General features: G+C 49.1%; 1 protein-coding gene across 1 annotated transcript in view; it reads right to left on the bottom strand.

The window, feature by feature from the left end:
• Positions 1 to 15,470, bottom strand: part of SIPA1L3 (signal-induced proliferation-associated 1 like 3) — a 328,322-nt gene that overhangs the window by 182,683 nt on the left and 130,169 nt on the right. The window contains exon 2 of the mRNA XM_011952514.1: positions 8,878 to 8,945. The gene's annotated coding sequence lies outside the window, so the exon portion shown is untranslated. The remainder of the gene's footprint in view (positions 1 to 8,877; positions 8,946 to 15,470) is intronic.

Raw genomic sequence — 15,470 nt, 5'->3', positions numbered from 1 at the left:
CTATTTACTGGTCAGCAGTTTTTTACACCAGGTAAAAATTATTCTATGTATCTGCCTGGTTCATTGTCTGTGTCCTCCGCCTCGAATGCCAGCTCTGAGAACAGGGATATTTGTCGTCTTGTTCGCTGCTGGAACACCCGCTGCCAAAGAGTGGGAACTCAGCATTTGTTAAGAGAATGACTGAGCTCATTTGATTCTTTCAACAGCTCCAAAAGGCAGGTGTTCCAAGTCCCAGCCTCCTCCTCACCGCCAGCCAGACCCGGCACCATCTGCCCCCACCTACCTCTCCCAGCTCTTGACCCTGCAGTTACACAGGTCTTCTTCCAGTTCCTTCACAGAGTCAAGCTCCTTCCCACGTCCGCAGCTCCGCTGATGCGGTTCCCTCTACCAGCGACTCTCTCCCCATTCCTCACCCCCACTAGGGGAAGGTCTACTTATCCTTCGGGCCTCCTCCTAAACGTCAGTCCTTATGACAGACGTTCCCTGACCTCTCCAGACACGTCCGGGCTCTCAGATATGCTGTCACGGCCCTCTGGGCTCCTCCGCCAGAGCACTTAGTGCAGACATAATCACACAGCTGTTGCTGTAATTACTTCAATTCGGTTTCCACCACTAAACTATGAGCTCCAGGAAGGCGGGGGACACCTCTGCATTTCTAGAGCCCTGAGAAGGCCTGGCACACAGTAGATGCTGCATAAATACCCGACCTGTCCACTGTGCCTGTGATAGTTACTGCTCACTGAGTATCATATTTCTAGCCCTTTGCAGTTAGGCAGAACCGTGTGACAGTTCTGGGTGCAGGTGGAAGTGAACATGTGGCTTCTGGGCCTTGGCATCTAAGTGCTGCTGTGCAACTCTCCGTCCCCTTCTCTTGCCGTCGTGTCTCTGCAGCCTGTGAAGCTTCAAAACGGGGCCTGGCCGGGAGGGGGAGCGGGGGTGCTCCCGTCAGCCTGGGTCCCTGAGGTACAAGGTTAAGCCCTCCCACCTGATCTGCCCATGTCACGAGTAAGAAATGGACATCTGTTGTGTCCAACCTCTAGGATTTCAGGGTTAATTTGTTACTGCAGCAGAAACTCATCCATCAGAGGCATTCCTGTGAATGAATGAAGGCAGCTAGAAAGCAGAGACACTGTGATCACCGACCGGAAGGTGTGGAGCAGGGAAACGGCCTCCAGGCACTCCGCATGGAACTCAGTGAAAGAACAGGAAGCGGGGAATGGGCCAAGCACTCCACAGGGAGCCGCCACTCTGGGTTCCTGACGGGACAGATGAAACGATCCAGAGCCTCCACTGCCTTCAGACAGGGCCTGCCTGGGCAGCCCTCAGCACACACGCTCTTTAGGGATCACAGCCAAGTGTCTGTCCCTGGGGCCGGGGGAGAAGGCAGTGCTGAAGCCAGCAACACCCTGGAAAACCCTCTTAGACAGAGGAAGCTGAACCAGCAAGGCTGCATGAAGCGTCTAGGCTAATTCAGGCTGACAACCTTCCCTCCGAATCACCCACTGGGGCTGTGCCCTCCTGGCTCCATCCTAGAGAATAAATCACACTGTCAGGTCTAATTTGGGGCTTGGCTGATGGGCTGAGCAGAGCATCCATGCATGCTGGCCACAGAGGTCAAGGGCAGCCTACACCCTTGAGGCCAGTGCTGAAAAGTCTGAGGAATGAACAAGAAAGGGGACCAGGAGGCCAGGAGCCATGGGTTTCTAACACACACCAAAGGAACTCCCAACTTGTTCCATGAAATTCCTGGCCCAGGCTTCTGCTGTATGAGCCCTGCTCCCAGAACACAGTCCTGCTATACCTAGGCCTGTGCCAGCTCAGGGCGGGGGGCAGGGCAACCGCTCACATGTCTGGTGAATGAATAATCACAACAGCAGCAGCTCACACTTATTATCTTATAGGCTGTTACTAAGCCACTTAACCTCCAACGTGCAGTATGCGCTAATGAATGCAAGATGCCACCATCCTCCTCCTCCTCATTATCATCATCACCACCTCCACCACCGCCGCCACCATCATCTCATCATCATCTCATTATCATCTATTATGTGACTTCTTGTGCCAGGCACTGCCCTAGGTACTTGTAATTCATAATCCCATCTTAATCCTCAGAACCACCTTGGGAGAAAATGGAAGCTCCCAGAATTAAGCTGCCCATTTAGGGCTAGTCAGGGGCTCAGCTATGACTAGACCCCAGGTCAGTGGGACTCTGGAAACCTGTGCTCTTGGCCACCGTGTCAACCCATTTTTGTTTCATCTCCCTGGAGAAGCTTGTCCCCAAACTCCAAGTCACCGTTAGGTGCCTCCTTGGGGTTCCCACAGCCCCCTGGCTTCCCCTATTAGAGCTCTTATCACTCTGAGTTGTTTACCTGCAGAACTTCCCAACATACTGTATATCGGAGTAAGTCTCATGCCCAGCAGAGGAGCAGGAACATGGGAGGTGTCCAGTCAATGATGGTTGGTTGGAAGGATGGATGGAGACCCAAGTCTGAACCTTTCATTTTACTGAGGAGGGGAACAGAAGTTCATAAAGGAGAGCTGTTGTGAGAGTTCCACTGAAGAAAGGAGAAGATGGTAGAAACTGCTCCTTGATGAATCTCTATTCCACCTCCAAAGCCCAAAAGTTGCTTCCAGGAGCCCTCTTTGACCCCTAGGCTGGGTTGGGCACCTCTGCTGGGTTCCCAATCTCCTGGGCTTCCTCCGTCACAGAGCTGACCACTCGGGGGTCTGAGGGCCTGCTCCCTCACCGGACGGGGAGCCCCATGAGGGCAGAGCCACCCAGCCATGAGGCTGGCCCAGCCACCACTGCATCCCCACTACTCTACAGGGACGGGCACAGAGGAGGCACATAACAAATGTGTGGGCAATCAACCAGCAGACCTCCAGAGAAAGAAAAGGCTAGAAGCCTCATCCTGGGAAGAATAACTAAAAGCACAGGTATAGTTTGTTTGGAAAAAGGGAGGCCGAGAGGGGTTCCCTCAGCCACTTGTAAGTCCCTGCATGGCTGCCAGGAATAAGACATGCAGTGGGTGCTGCTCTCGAACACTGGACCTGAACATGTGGGAGGTAGTTAGTTACACAGGGGCGGATGCGATTCACAAGACAGTTTTTTAATGATCACAACTTCCCCACAGCAAAACATGCTGCTGGGCTCCGCCTTGCTGCAAGAATTTAAACCCAGGCCAGATAGTGAGCAGCCTGGGCCCCTCCACCCCACCCCACCCTGGACCTCTTATGAGGCAACAAAGTGTAGTGGCTTTCTTAGGGGCCCTGGACCCAGGCTGCATGCCCCCCTGCCCCGGCTCCTCTACTTTGGCAGGCAGCTTCACCACTCCGTGCCTCAGTTTCCTCATCATTACCATGGGGATATCATAGCAGTGACGTCTTAGTGTAGTTGCAAGAACTGAATGAGATCATGCACGTGAGGCGCTTATAGCAGGGCTTGGCAGAGTCAGCACCCATTAATGTTCATTATTACTGCTTTTCCTTCCCCATGGAGCCAGGCAGTACTGGCTGGCTACCCCAACAGATACACTCAATTCATTTTTTCTCTGGCTTCCTCCTCAGGAAAGGCTGAAAAGTTAAATAACATTTGCCACCTTCCTTGGAGTTAGGGGAGGCTACGCAACATGGCAGCAGCAACTATGTCCATGAGGGGAAAGGCCAAGAGAATCAAAGTGGCTCTGCCCTGACACTGCCCAGCCACCAAACTAACACTGGCAGCCAAGCACCTCCAGGTGTGCTTGTAGTGGGCAAGAAATCAGCCCTCATTCAATCAAGCTGTGGTGAGTGGGGGTTTCTGTTCCTGAAACTTGAAGACATTCCTGGCCGACGCGCACGCCATGATGCAAATGGCTCAAGGCACACACCTATGGTAATTGTTTGCCAATTTCAACTCAGGCCCACTGCTGAGAACCCAACCCAGAGGAAAAACAGTGGGTGGCTGAGCCATACAGTGCTTACCAAGCCCAGTCGCTGTGTTCCACCCTTCCTTTTCAGGTGTATCTGCTCCCCATCTGTACAATTATTTACACACACACACACACACACACACGTATCTCTCTTGCTCTATTGCCCAGGGCTGGAGTACAGTAGCGTGGCCTCAACCTCCTGGGTGCAAGTGATCCTCCTGCCATAGCTGTCCGAGTACCTGGGACTACAGGTGCATGCCACCACGCCTGGCTACTTTAAACATTTTTTGTAGAGATGGAGTCTCACTCTGCTGCCCAGGCTGGTCTTAAACTCCTGGCCTCAAGCGATTCTCCTGCCTCGACCTCCCGAAGAGCTGGGATTATAGGGTGAGCCACTGCACCCAGCCCTGAAGTGACATTCAAGCTTTACGTATTTTAAAATAATCTCTATCACCACTAAAAATAAAACATTGCTATGTCTTGCTACAAAGAAAAAGAAACTTAAAAAACAAACACAATGAAAACAAAATATAGTCATATTCATTATCTGATGTCGCATAATTTGGGTTTAATGGACTGGCAAAAAATTCTTCACTTTCCTTTCCTATTGGGGGGGGCATCAGATCTGGTAATACTCGGGGATAAGACTGGCCCTCACTGAGCAGGGCTGCCCCTCAGAGAGGGAACACACTTCCTGTTCACAGAAACTGTTCAGAAGGGAGATGATTTGACTGCGAACTCCCAGCTGGCTGTGGATGAATTAGTCCGGGGACCGCCTCACTCCCTCCTCTATTCAGGGCCTCCTCAAAGAGGCCTTCCTTGGCCGCCTTGTCTAAAAATTGCCCTGTGAGGCCAGTCTCCTTCCCTGCTTTATTCATCACTATATACTCCTATATACATCCTATATACACTATATACATCTAACTTATCCTATATTCACCTTTTTTTTTTCTTTTTTCTTTGAGACCCTGTCTTGCTCTGTCACCCAGGCTGCATTGCAGTGGCACGACCTTGGCTCACTGCCACCTCTGCCTCTGGGTTCAAGCGATCCTCCCACCTCAGCCTCCTGAGTAGCTGGGATTACAGTTGTGTGCCACCATGGCTGGCTAATTTTTTTTTTGTATTTTTAGTAGAGACGGGGTTTCACCATATTGGCCAGGCTGATCTCGAACTCCTGACCTCAAGTGATTGGCCCACCTCAGCCTCGTGAAGGTGATGGGATTACAGGTGTGAGCCACTGTGCCCAGCCCTATATTCACTTTTTATCTGTTTACTGTGTTACTCTCCAGTAGGATGTCCGTTCCCTTAAGGTAAGGAGTTTGTTTTGTTCATTCCTGAATCCCTAGTGCCTAGTGCTTCTAGTAGGTGCTCAAATGCACATTTGCTGAGTGAAGGAAAATGGACACATGAAACCTGTTCTCGTTCTTTCCAAGTTCCCTAAGGCCCTGGTTACCAGCTAGGAAAAATGCCGGTCTGCCTGCTGTGTGAGGCAATGCTCGGAATTTACTTGGGATTTGGGGCCTTTTATCACATTAAAAAGAAATGTGCTAGATTAAAACAAATATAGCCCATAGGATATAAATTAGTAACTAAAGAAAGAAATAAGTAAGGCGGAAGGGACAGGTCTTCCTTACAGAAGAATTCCAATTAATAAATGTAGATGGAATGAGAGGCACACAAAAACTGCCATTAGGGAAACAGCACAGCAATAACTGCTGTAGACAAGACCTTGGCCACCAATGGATGCTAAAATTAGTGGGAGGAAGTTTGAGGAAAAACGGGATGTGGGATATTAGCATAGCCTCAAAGTTTCTCCCCAAAGGTAGCATTTTTTTGTTTTGTTTTGTTTTTTTAAAGAGAGAGGGTCTTGCTCTTGCTACCCAGGTCTTGCTACCAGGTCTTGATACCCAGGCTGGAGTACAGTGGCACGATCTCAGCTCACAGCAATCTCCGCCTCCTGGGGTCAAGGGATCCTCCTGCCTCAACCTCCTGAGTAGCTGGGACTACAGGTGTGCACCACCACATCTGGCTAATTTGTTTTTACTTTATTTTTTTAGAGCTAGGGTCTCACTTCATTGCACAAGCTGGTTTCAAACTCCTGGTCTGGAGTGCCCCAAGATAGCTATTAATTACAAAGGGAAAAGTGTAACTTTTGTGTGGAGAAATCTGACACACAGCAGCTTAACCAAGTGATCTAGGTAAACATTACCAGAAATACGACGCACCAATATAGACCTCCACAAAGACGCTCTGAGGAGGGCATGCTACCTGTGTGGCATCGTTCTAAATAATGAATAACCTCAATCAGGTCATGAGAAACCATCAGAAAAACCCAAGTTGAAACACACAACAAAATAGCAGAGCAGTCCTCTCCCAGTGTCCAGGTCAGGAAAGGCTAGGGAAGATGGAGGAATTGTTCTAGATCGGAGGAGGTTAAGGAGACATGAAAACCAAATGCAGTGTGGGATCAAGAATAGACTCTTGGAAGGAAAAAGGACATCAGTGGAAAAACTGGTGAAATGTGATTAATGTCTGTCACTGAGCTAATCGTACTGGGCTGTGTGAATTTCCTGGTTTTGATCACTGTGTTACAGTTGTATAAGATGGTAACACAGGGGAAGCTGGATGTAGGGTAGACATGTGGACTCTGTAACCATTTTCACAACTTTTTTTTTTTTTTTTTTTGAGACGGAGTCTTGCTCTGTCGCCCAGGCTGGAGTGCAGTGGCCGGATCTCAGCTCACTGCAAGCTCCGCCTCCCAGGCTTACGCCATTCTCCTGCCTCAGCCTCCCGAGTAGCTGGGACTACAGGCGCCCGCCACCTCGCCCGGCTAGTTTTTTGTATTTTTTAGTAGAGACGGGGTTTCACCGTGTTAGCCAGGATGGTCTCGATCTCCTGACCTCGTGATCCGCCCGTCTCGGCCTCCCAAAGTGCTGGGATTACAGGCTTGAGCCACCGCGCCCGGCCTTCACAACTTTTTAATAATTCTCAAATCACTTCAAAATAAAAGTAATCAAGAATTGTGCTAGGAAGCATCCTTTGACAGAAATCTGGCCTCTAGTGACTGTTCCACACACCAGCTTCAGTTACCCAGGCAAGACTGCCAGGATGAGGGAATGTGACGAGAACCACTAAACGTCCAGGAGAGAGAAACTCCATCCAGAGCCACTCAGTTCCCGCAGCTCGGCTGACACAGCTACCTGCATCCAGGTTCTGAAGGCCACAATCCTCCCCTTTCCACTTCCCACACTGGTATGGTCTCTTGGTTCTTCAAGGATCAGACAATGCCCCCTCCCAACAAAGCTGGGGATCGTCCTGGAAGGCTTCACTGCAAACTGGAATGACATGCAGCTGGGGTCCCACGCCACTGCTTAGAACCCGCCCACAGAAACAAAAGAGAATGTTCACTAGCAAACCAACCCAAACCCAACCCAAAAACCTAAATATAACATATTTGAAACCTATACAGCACAGGTATTTGCCACATGTATATATTTTAAATATGTGTAAATACCCATTACCCATGCCATATATGTGTATGTATGTATGTATTTATTTTAATTTTTAGTTTTTTTTGAGACAGGGTCTCGCAGCAGCCTTGACCTCCGCTGGTTCAGGTGACCCTTCCACTTTAGCCCCGGTGTAGCTGGAACTGCAAGTGTGTGCCACCACGCCCGGCTCATTTTTGTATTTTTTGTAGAGACAGGGTCTCACTAAGTTGCCCAGGCTAGTCTCGAGCGCCTGGGCTCAATCAATCCTCCAGCCCCATCCTCTCAAAGTGCTGGGGTTACAGGTGCAAGCCACCACACCTGGCTCATATTTTTAACCAACAGAGAAACTAGTACATTCACATCGTGGGGTGGCGGGGCTGCTCTGAATCTTGATCATGGTGGCAGTTTCACAAATGTCTACATCTGTCTGCATTCAAACAACTGTATACCAGCCAGGCGCTGGGGCTCAGGCCTGTAATCCCAGCATTTTGGGAAGCTGAGGCAGGCGCATCACCTGAGGTCAGGAGTTCAAGACCAGCCTGGCTAACATGGTGAAACCCCATCTCTACAAAAAATATAAAAATCAGTCAGGCATGATGGCGGGTACCTGTAATCCCAGCTACTCGAGAGGCTGAGGGGGGAGAATCACTTGAACCTGGGAGGCGGAGATTGCAGTGAGCTGAGATGGCGCCACCACACTCCAGTGTGGGTGACAGGGTGAGACTCCACCTCAAAAAAAAAAAATAAATAACCAAGGCTGAGGCAGGCGGATCACCTGAGGTCGGGAGTTCGAAACCAGCCTGACCAACATGGAGAAACCCCGTCTCTACTAAAAATACAAAATGAGTCGGGCATCGTGGCGCATGTCTGTAATCCTAGCTACTCGGGAGGCTGAGGCAGAAGAATCGCTTGAACCCAGGAGGTGGAGGTTGCAGTGAGCCAAGATCACGCCGTTGCAATCCAGCCTGGGCAACAAAAGCGAAACTCCATCTCAAAACATAACAAAACAAAACAAAGAACTGTATACCAAAGAGAGAGTTTTACTCTATGTAAGGTTTAAAAATTGAATGAAAAAGTAAAGCAAAAAATAAAAGTATATGAAATGTATGATACACTGAGGTATGCTCATGAGCAAAGATCTTCAAAACATACTATTATTGGGGATGGTGGAAGCAAGCCAAGAAGCACCACATAGCATGGTTCCTTTTTCTTATACAGCGAACCAAAATAAGCGTGTATATGTGAACGTAGGAAAGGTCGTGTACAGGAAAAGGTCTGGCAGGGCACCGAGCCAGTGACTGACAGCAATTACCTCTAGGATAGATGTTAGGCTTGCGGGTGATGGCAAGAACAGTGAAGCAAACTTTCATTTTTCCCTTGATACTTTTTTTTTTGTAATTTAAAAAAAACAATAAAGATGCTTATGTGTATGAGCTGTAAAGTTCTAAGCAAACCAGCAGCCACACCGTACTCACCGTTAGTACCTTCTAGACACTAGAACTCTTGGATGGTCCCAGGAGAGCCGACATCAGAGACTGTGCATCTACATGGAGGAAAAAGAAGAGGTTAGGTCTCTGGCCAACTTAAGCCTTCCTGCTGCAATACCCAGCTGTCAATCACATACTCACTCTTTCAACAAGTATTTACTGAACATGGTTGAGTGTAATCCTAGCACTCTGGGAGGCCGAGGCGGGTGGATCACTTGAGGCCAGGAGTTCAAGACCAGCCTGGCCAACGTGGCAAAACCCCATCTCTACTAAAAATACAAAAAATTAGCCGGGTGTGGTGGTGGACACCTGTCATCCCAGGTACTTGGGAGGCTGAGGCAGGAGAATCACTTGAACCTGGGAGAGGAAGGTTACAGTGAGCCGAGACTGTGCCACTGCACTCCAGCCTGGGTGACTGTGCCACTGCACTCCAGCCTTGCTCCAGCAAGACTCTGTCTCAAAAAAGAAACAAAAGAAAAAAAAGAAAAAAAAAAATTACTGAACACCTGCTACATGTCAGGCACCAGGAATACAACCAAGGTTCTCCAAGACAATGTGGCTGTCCTCAGGGAGCAGACAGTCTAGTAGGGGAGGAGGACAGTAACAAATAAACAACACAAAGTCAGGGAGTGGAGCCTTGATGAAACCTAGCAGGGCAACGCCATAGTGATGGGACTGTGACCTTACACAGAGAGCTCCAAGAAGGCCTCCTGGACTAGGGGACAGAGATGTGAATACATGAGACTACAGACCGTGTGACTACCTGGGAAAGAGCCTTCCAGAGGCGGGAGCAGATGTGGAGCATCTCAGGAGCAGCCAGGAGGCCCATGAAGCTGGCACGGGGTATGTGAGGGGTGAGCAGTGGCGGAGGGGACAGATGGAGGACTATTCTAAGGACATTTCCTCAGACAACTGTGAGCAGAGGAATGACAGAGAAATCGCACTTGTCCTGGTTTGGAACTTTATATTATGAATTTATGCCTTTGAATATGTAGTATGCTTGTTTATATTTAAGTGAATATTCCATGGATGAATGAATGTCTCCAGGTGGAGAAGGCACTGTCTGTATTGTTCAGCATCACATTCTGGGCACCGGCAGAGGCTGGCCACTAAGTCAGGAGATGAGATCTGAGAGAGCCTAGAGCTGTCCCACATGCAATGGTCATTCACTAATAACAATCCCTCCCAATGTGCCAGCTCTGTACTAGCAGACATGCACTGACTCATTTCACTCTCCCCATCATCCAAGAAGATCCTATTATTACTTCCAAGTTACAGATGAGGAAACTGAGGCACAGAATTCATAAGAGATCCACTAGCTGAGGTTGCCCAGTCAGTCAAAAGTATACTAAGCCAGGCACAGTGGTACCTGCCTATAGTCCCAGCTACTCAAGAGGCTGAGATGGGAGGATTATTTGAGCTCAGAAGTTCAAGACCAGCCTGGGCAATACAGCAAGACCCTATCTCTCTTAAAAAAAAAAAAAAAAAGTGTACTATATACAGCCAGGATGTGAACCCAGCAACCTGGTCCCAGAGCCTGTTTCTGACCACCTGGCTAAACCACACTCTGTCACGATGGTCAATGAAGGCAGGGCCAACCGTGGGCTGGCAACACCTCCCTGCCCCACTTCCCCAATACCATAATGTCCAAATGCTACCCAACATCCACACCAACCTCAAAGGCGGGTCAGCTCCTCCAGGAATCCTCCTAGGAAGGAAGCCTAGCAAGCAGCTAGTCAATATTCCAGGGTTCAGGAATCGGGACAACTTCAATGATCATTCCCCTGGGGTTCCTGGAGAAGCCCAAGGGGGTTCTTAACCTTTCTCATGCCAGGGACTCCTAGTGGCAGCCTGGTGAATTAGTTGCAGACTCCTCAGAATAATTTCTTTTTTTTCGATATGGAGCCTTGATCTATTGCCCAGGCTGGAGTGCAGGGGCGCCATCTTGGCTCACTGCAACCTCTGCCTCTCAGGCTCAAGCAATTCTGCCTCATCCTCCCGAGTAGCAGGGTTTACAGGCGCACACCACCACCCCAGGTAATTTTTGTATTTTTAGTAGAGATGGGGTTTTGTCACATTGGCTAGGCTGGTCTCAAACTCTTGGGATCAAGCGATCCGCCCATGTTGGCCTCCCACAGTGCTGGGATTACAGGTGTGAACCACCACGTCTGGCCTATTAATGCTTTTATATTACAAGATCTAGTAGTGAATCCAATAACTACAGTGATTTAGAAATAGGTAGGTGTTTAAATGATATTTTGTGATATTTGCAACACTGTAATGTGATATGGGAATATCTGTGATTTCTAGTAGTGACAAAGTCACAGATATTGCTAATCCAATTGTGGTGTATTGCCCTGTGCATAAAAAAATGTTAATTTCAGTTAGAGGGTAGTGAAAATAGAGATGTAATGTTTTTCCCAGCCAACCTCGTGACCCACTAAACTTCCACCCTTCAAAGGTCCATGGACCCAAGATTAAGAACCCCTCAACGAGATCTGAGAGTGAGTAAAGGCAGAGCAGGTTCCAAGGGAAAAGAACAACTGGAGAGTGTGGGGCAGATTCAGTTTCGTGAAGTTAGTATGGGAAGGAGTTCCAGGTGTCGGCTGCTTTGGCCCACCCTGCATCCACTTCTCTTCCTCAGTCAACCCCTCGAACCTCACCTTTCCCACTCAGCCCTATGGGACTGACCCCACCCATGGGTTGTGGGTGGGGATGGGACTGGTCATGGGATCCAGGTCTGGCCAAAAAGCCACTGCACTACCTTCCCTGTTCCAGCTTCAGCGACTGCCCAGGGTGACCCTGCCACCAAAGCCAGGATGATCAGAGCCAGTAAACACCAGCCCCATGATATATGCTGGGACTATGGGGGCAAGAGATGGTTTATTTCCCTTGGAGCTGATAAGCTGGTTGAATCTACTTATAGAACTGTTAGGGGCTGCTTCAAGCCAGGATGATCAGAGCCAGTAAACACCAGCCCCATGATATATGCTGGGACTATGGGGGCAAGAGGTGGTTTATTTCCCTTGGAGCTGCTAAGCTGGTTGAATCTACTTATGGAACTGTTAGGGGCTGCTTCAGAGCCTACCTGAGAATAAAATCAGCACAGAAGAATGCAGAGCCAGGAGGTAAAAGGAAACACGTCCTGGCAACCTCATGAGGCCCTGGATCCAGCCATGCCTGAAACCATTCCAACCCGAATCTCCCAGGCCCTGTGTCCATCCAATTCCTTTTATACTTCAGCAGGCTGACCTGAATTTCTATTTGTTCACACAACCAAATGACTCTCAACTAACACAGGAAGGGCAGAGGCAACTGCTGTTCTTGACGATTCCCATAGCTCCCTACCAGGCCATTTAGCGAAGTACAAAATAAAATTAGAAACAGTCACTATACATAGAAACAGCAAATATGGAAAAACCCACTTTTAAAACACTCAGAAATGGCCTCTTGGGCTGTTGCTATTGCTAAGCTGGTCTAGGAAGCCCTCACAATGGTGGTTTTCAAGATGCTTGGCAGGGCAGGAGGGAACCAGACGCACCCAGAACATTTTCCTTTATCACTAGACTTCCCATTTTAAAAATTCCTGGGATGATCAGAAAACCCCTGCAATAAAGCTCTTGTAAAATTTTAATAGCCGCCTTTTAAATTGCAACGGAAATTGCTTTCCCGCCACTCTAATTTTTCTCCTTTCTTTCTCTAAAGTGATGCATATGGCTCTATAAAGGCTGATCACCAGCTATGTGCCGTGGCGCCAAGTCTCTCTCAGCCAGGAACCTACTTCCTGCCGACTAGAGGGAGCTGTGGATGCCTGTCATTCCGCACTCCCTCATGCAGGAGAGAGGAAGATGCCAAAGGGCCATAAAAACGGCAGCAAAGGAGGGCTACAGATCCGGGAATCCAGCCAGTACCCTGTGTATCCCAGGGCCCCACTTTCTACCACCTGGGAAGGGACGACGCCCTTCGGTTTGCTTCCACAATGCCAGCACACCCATGGCCATGACCCATTCATCACACAGGTGACACACAGGCCGAGCACTTCACTTCCTACAGGTTTACAGCAAGAACAGAATCCCATGAGAGGTGCCCTGACCCGAATGTCTCCTCCCTCAGCCATAGGGATTGGCTCTGGGAGAGACACGTGATCCAAGCATGGCCAATGAGAGTGGGCCCTGGACATTTTGCTGCAATTTCTGGGGGGAAACAGATGGGCGGTAAGGCAGGAGGACTGCTGAGGACTTCTTTGCCACCTGAGGGTGAGCAGAGGCGGGGCAGGAGGAAGGGGCCGAGAATGAAGTTAAACCTGAGAAAGGCACAGTCCGGAAATAAAGAGGGGTAAATTCCTGATGAGAATACCTGAGTACTGACTCCAGTTGGGCCAGTTCTGGGATTTTTCAGGTCCCTGAACCATTAACTTCCCTTTGCAGTTTAAGTCAATTTGACTTGGGGAGGTTCTGTCGCTTGCAACAAACTAACAGCACAGGAAGGGACCTGAGAAATCAATACAGCACTCCTTCATGTTTGGGCGAACATGACCCTTCTAAGAAGTTGATGAAACAAAACTATGTCATGTCTCTCCAGGAAAAAAAGCACAAAATACTGCCTGTCTCAAAGATGTCAAAGATTTCTGAAGCCCCTGTCCGTAGCAACTAAGTGAAGAATCCTTTGATCTATCTGACTTGTCTGTCCACTTGGTGGAAAAGCAAACTGGGGTCCAAAATGCGTAAATGACTTGTTTGGGGCCCAGGGCCCGCTGGGGGGCAGTGCCGGGCTCCCCGAGACCCCCAGGTTTCACCTTAAACTCCCCTGAGTACAGTCCTCCGAGGAGACTGCAGAGGGTAAAGAAACGCTGCAAGTGAGGCTCTAGGCCACCACACCCTCATCTCACCTCTGGCAGCTCCGTTTTTTCCTGCTTTATAAAACGGGCCTACAAGGAAGTGTCTGACAAAAGTTCCATAACACCATAATCAACATACTGAAAACCAGTCTTTCATATTACATTTCAGAACACTTACATGTTAATTACCTTGATTTCAACCCTCATGAAACCCTGTGAAGCAGGCATTATCACCATGGCTCCAGGTGAGCTGTTTCTGCTGGGCTGACCAGGTCGCTTCTCTCCTGACCTCAAGGCTGGCTGCAGCACCTGCCCCTTTTTGTTCCTGGACCTGTACTTTTGGGCCTGGGTTTTCTATTCCACTCTCATATTTCCATCTCAATTCATATGGAAAGGATCATCTGCTCACACCTCTCCACTCTCCTTTACCTGGTCCCCCGCGAGGAAGAAGGGCTGGCCAATCTAACAGCCCAGAGATTGTGACTGTTGCCAGCATCTGCTTTTAAGTGGGCAGATTATTAGCCAGCTGGGCCCAGGTCTACCAGCTCTTTTCTCTCTCTGTGTCCAGAGATGGCAGGAGGTTCTTTTCTGTTTCTGCCTTGGAGCAGAATAAACACCCTGGGCAGTGTCTACCCAGCCTCTAAGACAGCCTGGCCACAGGCGCTCTCTCTTGACTGAGTGATGATGGGAGGGACAGCCAGGCCTTTCTCTTCTGTGCCGCTGTGTAAGTGGCTGGTCTGGAAGAACCAAACCCACCGAAGCCTTTGCTGTAAGCTTCACTCTCCTTTCTAGACCGCCAGAGCATCACTGTGGCATCAGGGATTACTCACCTACTAACAAAGTGGTTCAATCATCCTTCATTTAGAGAAGATTCCCATTATACCCATCCCTGTCCTGTCTTTGAAATAATGACTTAGGGAAGTATCTGTTCATTCAGCTGCCTCTAGCCTACATCCCAACAAAGAAAAGCTGGTATGTGAGGAAAGGACTTTGCCTTGGGAAAATCTAGGCCCTCAGCAGCCACTGAGATCATCTTGCAATTAATCATGTTTTCTCTTATGACCTATATTCTATTAATAGCACATACTAATGATTTAGCGCTGGTTCTTTTGCTGATTGATGCCGTCTACCAACATGACGAAGGTTGGGTCACTGACTTTAAGGGTCTCTTCCTCATTTCCTTGCCCCCCCCAACCACGGCCCCACCACCTCACCCTCTCCAGAAGATAAGCATGCTAGTGTGGTGCTCTGAACACAGAGCTATGAGGAGTTCACTGTGCTGGGGGCCCCATGGTGGTCCCACCTGCGGCCCAGCCTGAGTAACTCGGTGGCAGAATGCGCTCACAGACAGACCTCTGCAGATGAGCTGCTCTGGGAAAAATAAATGCTGTGTGGCCATTCCACGCACAGCAGATTGGCCAAAATGCCAGGCTGACAACACCAAATGTGCTGAAGTTGTGGAGTAAGGGGAAAGCTCAGTCACTGCGGGTGGGGGTGGAAATGGGAACAAACATTTTGGGAGAGCAATTTAGCAACTTCTTGTCAAGATGAAGAGAGGGTAACCTCAGTGACAAACTTCACCTACTGACAGGCCCAGAGCTCCCTGCTGAGCCCCCAGACCCATGTGCGGCTGTGCAAATTCTTTCTGGGTTGAAGCACAAGGTTTTCATTTTGACTTTACTACATGCCAGGCACTGTTTTCAGTTGTGTTTTGTTTTTTCGTCTTTTTTTTTTTTTTTTTTTT

This window comes from Colobus angolensis, unplaced genomic scaffold (genome assembly GCF_000951035.1).
Source record: "Colobus angolensis palliatus isolate OR3802 unplaced genomic scaffold, Cang.pa_1.0 Scaffold34, whole genome shotgun sequence".
NCBI lineage: Eukaryota > Metazoa > Chordata > Mammalia > Primates > Cercopithecidae > Colobus > Colobus angolensis.
This window is presented reverse-complemented; position numbering and strand designations above follow the sequence as displayed.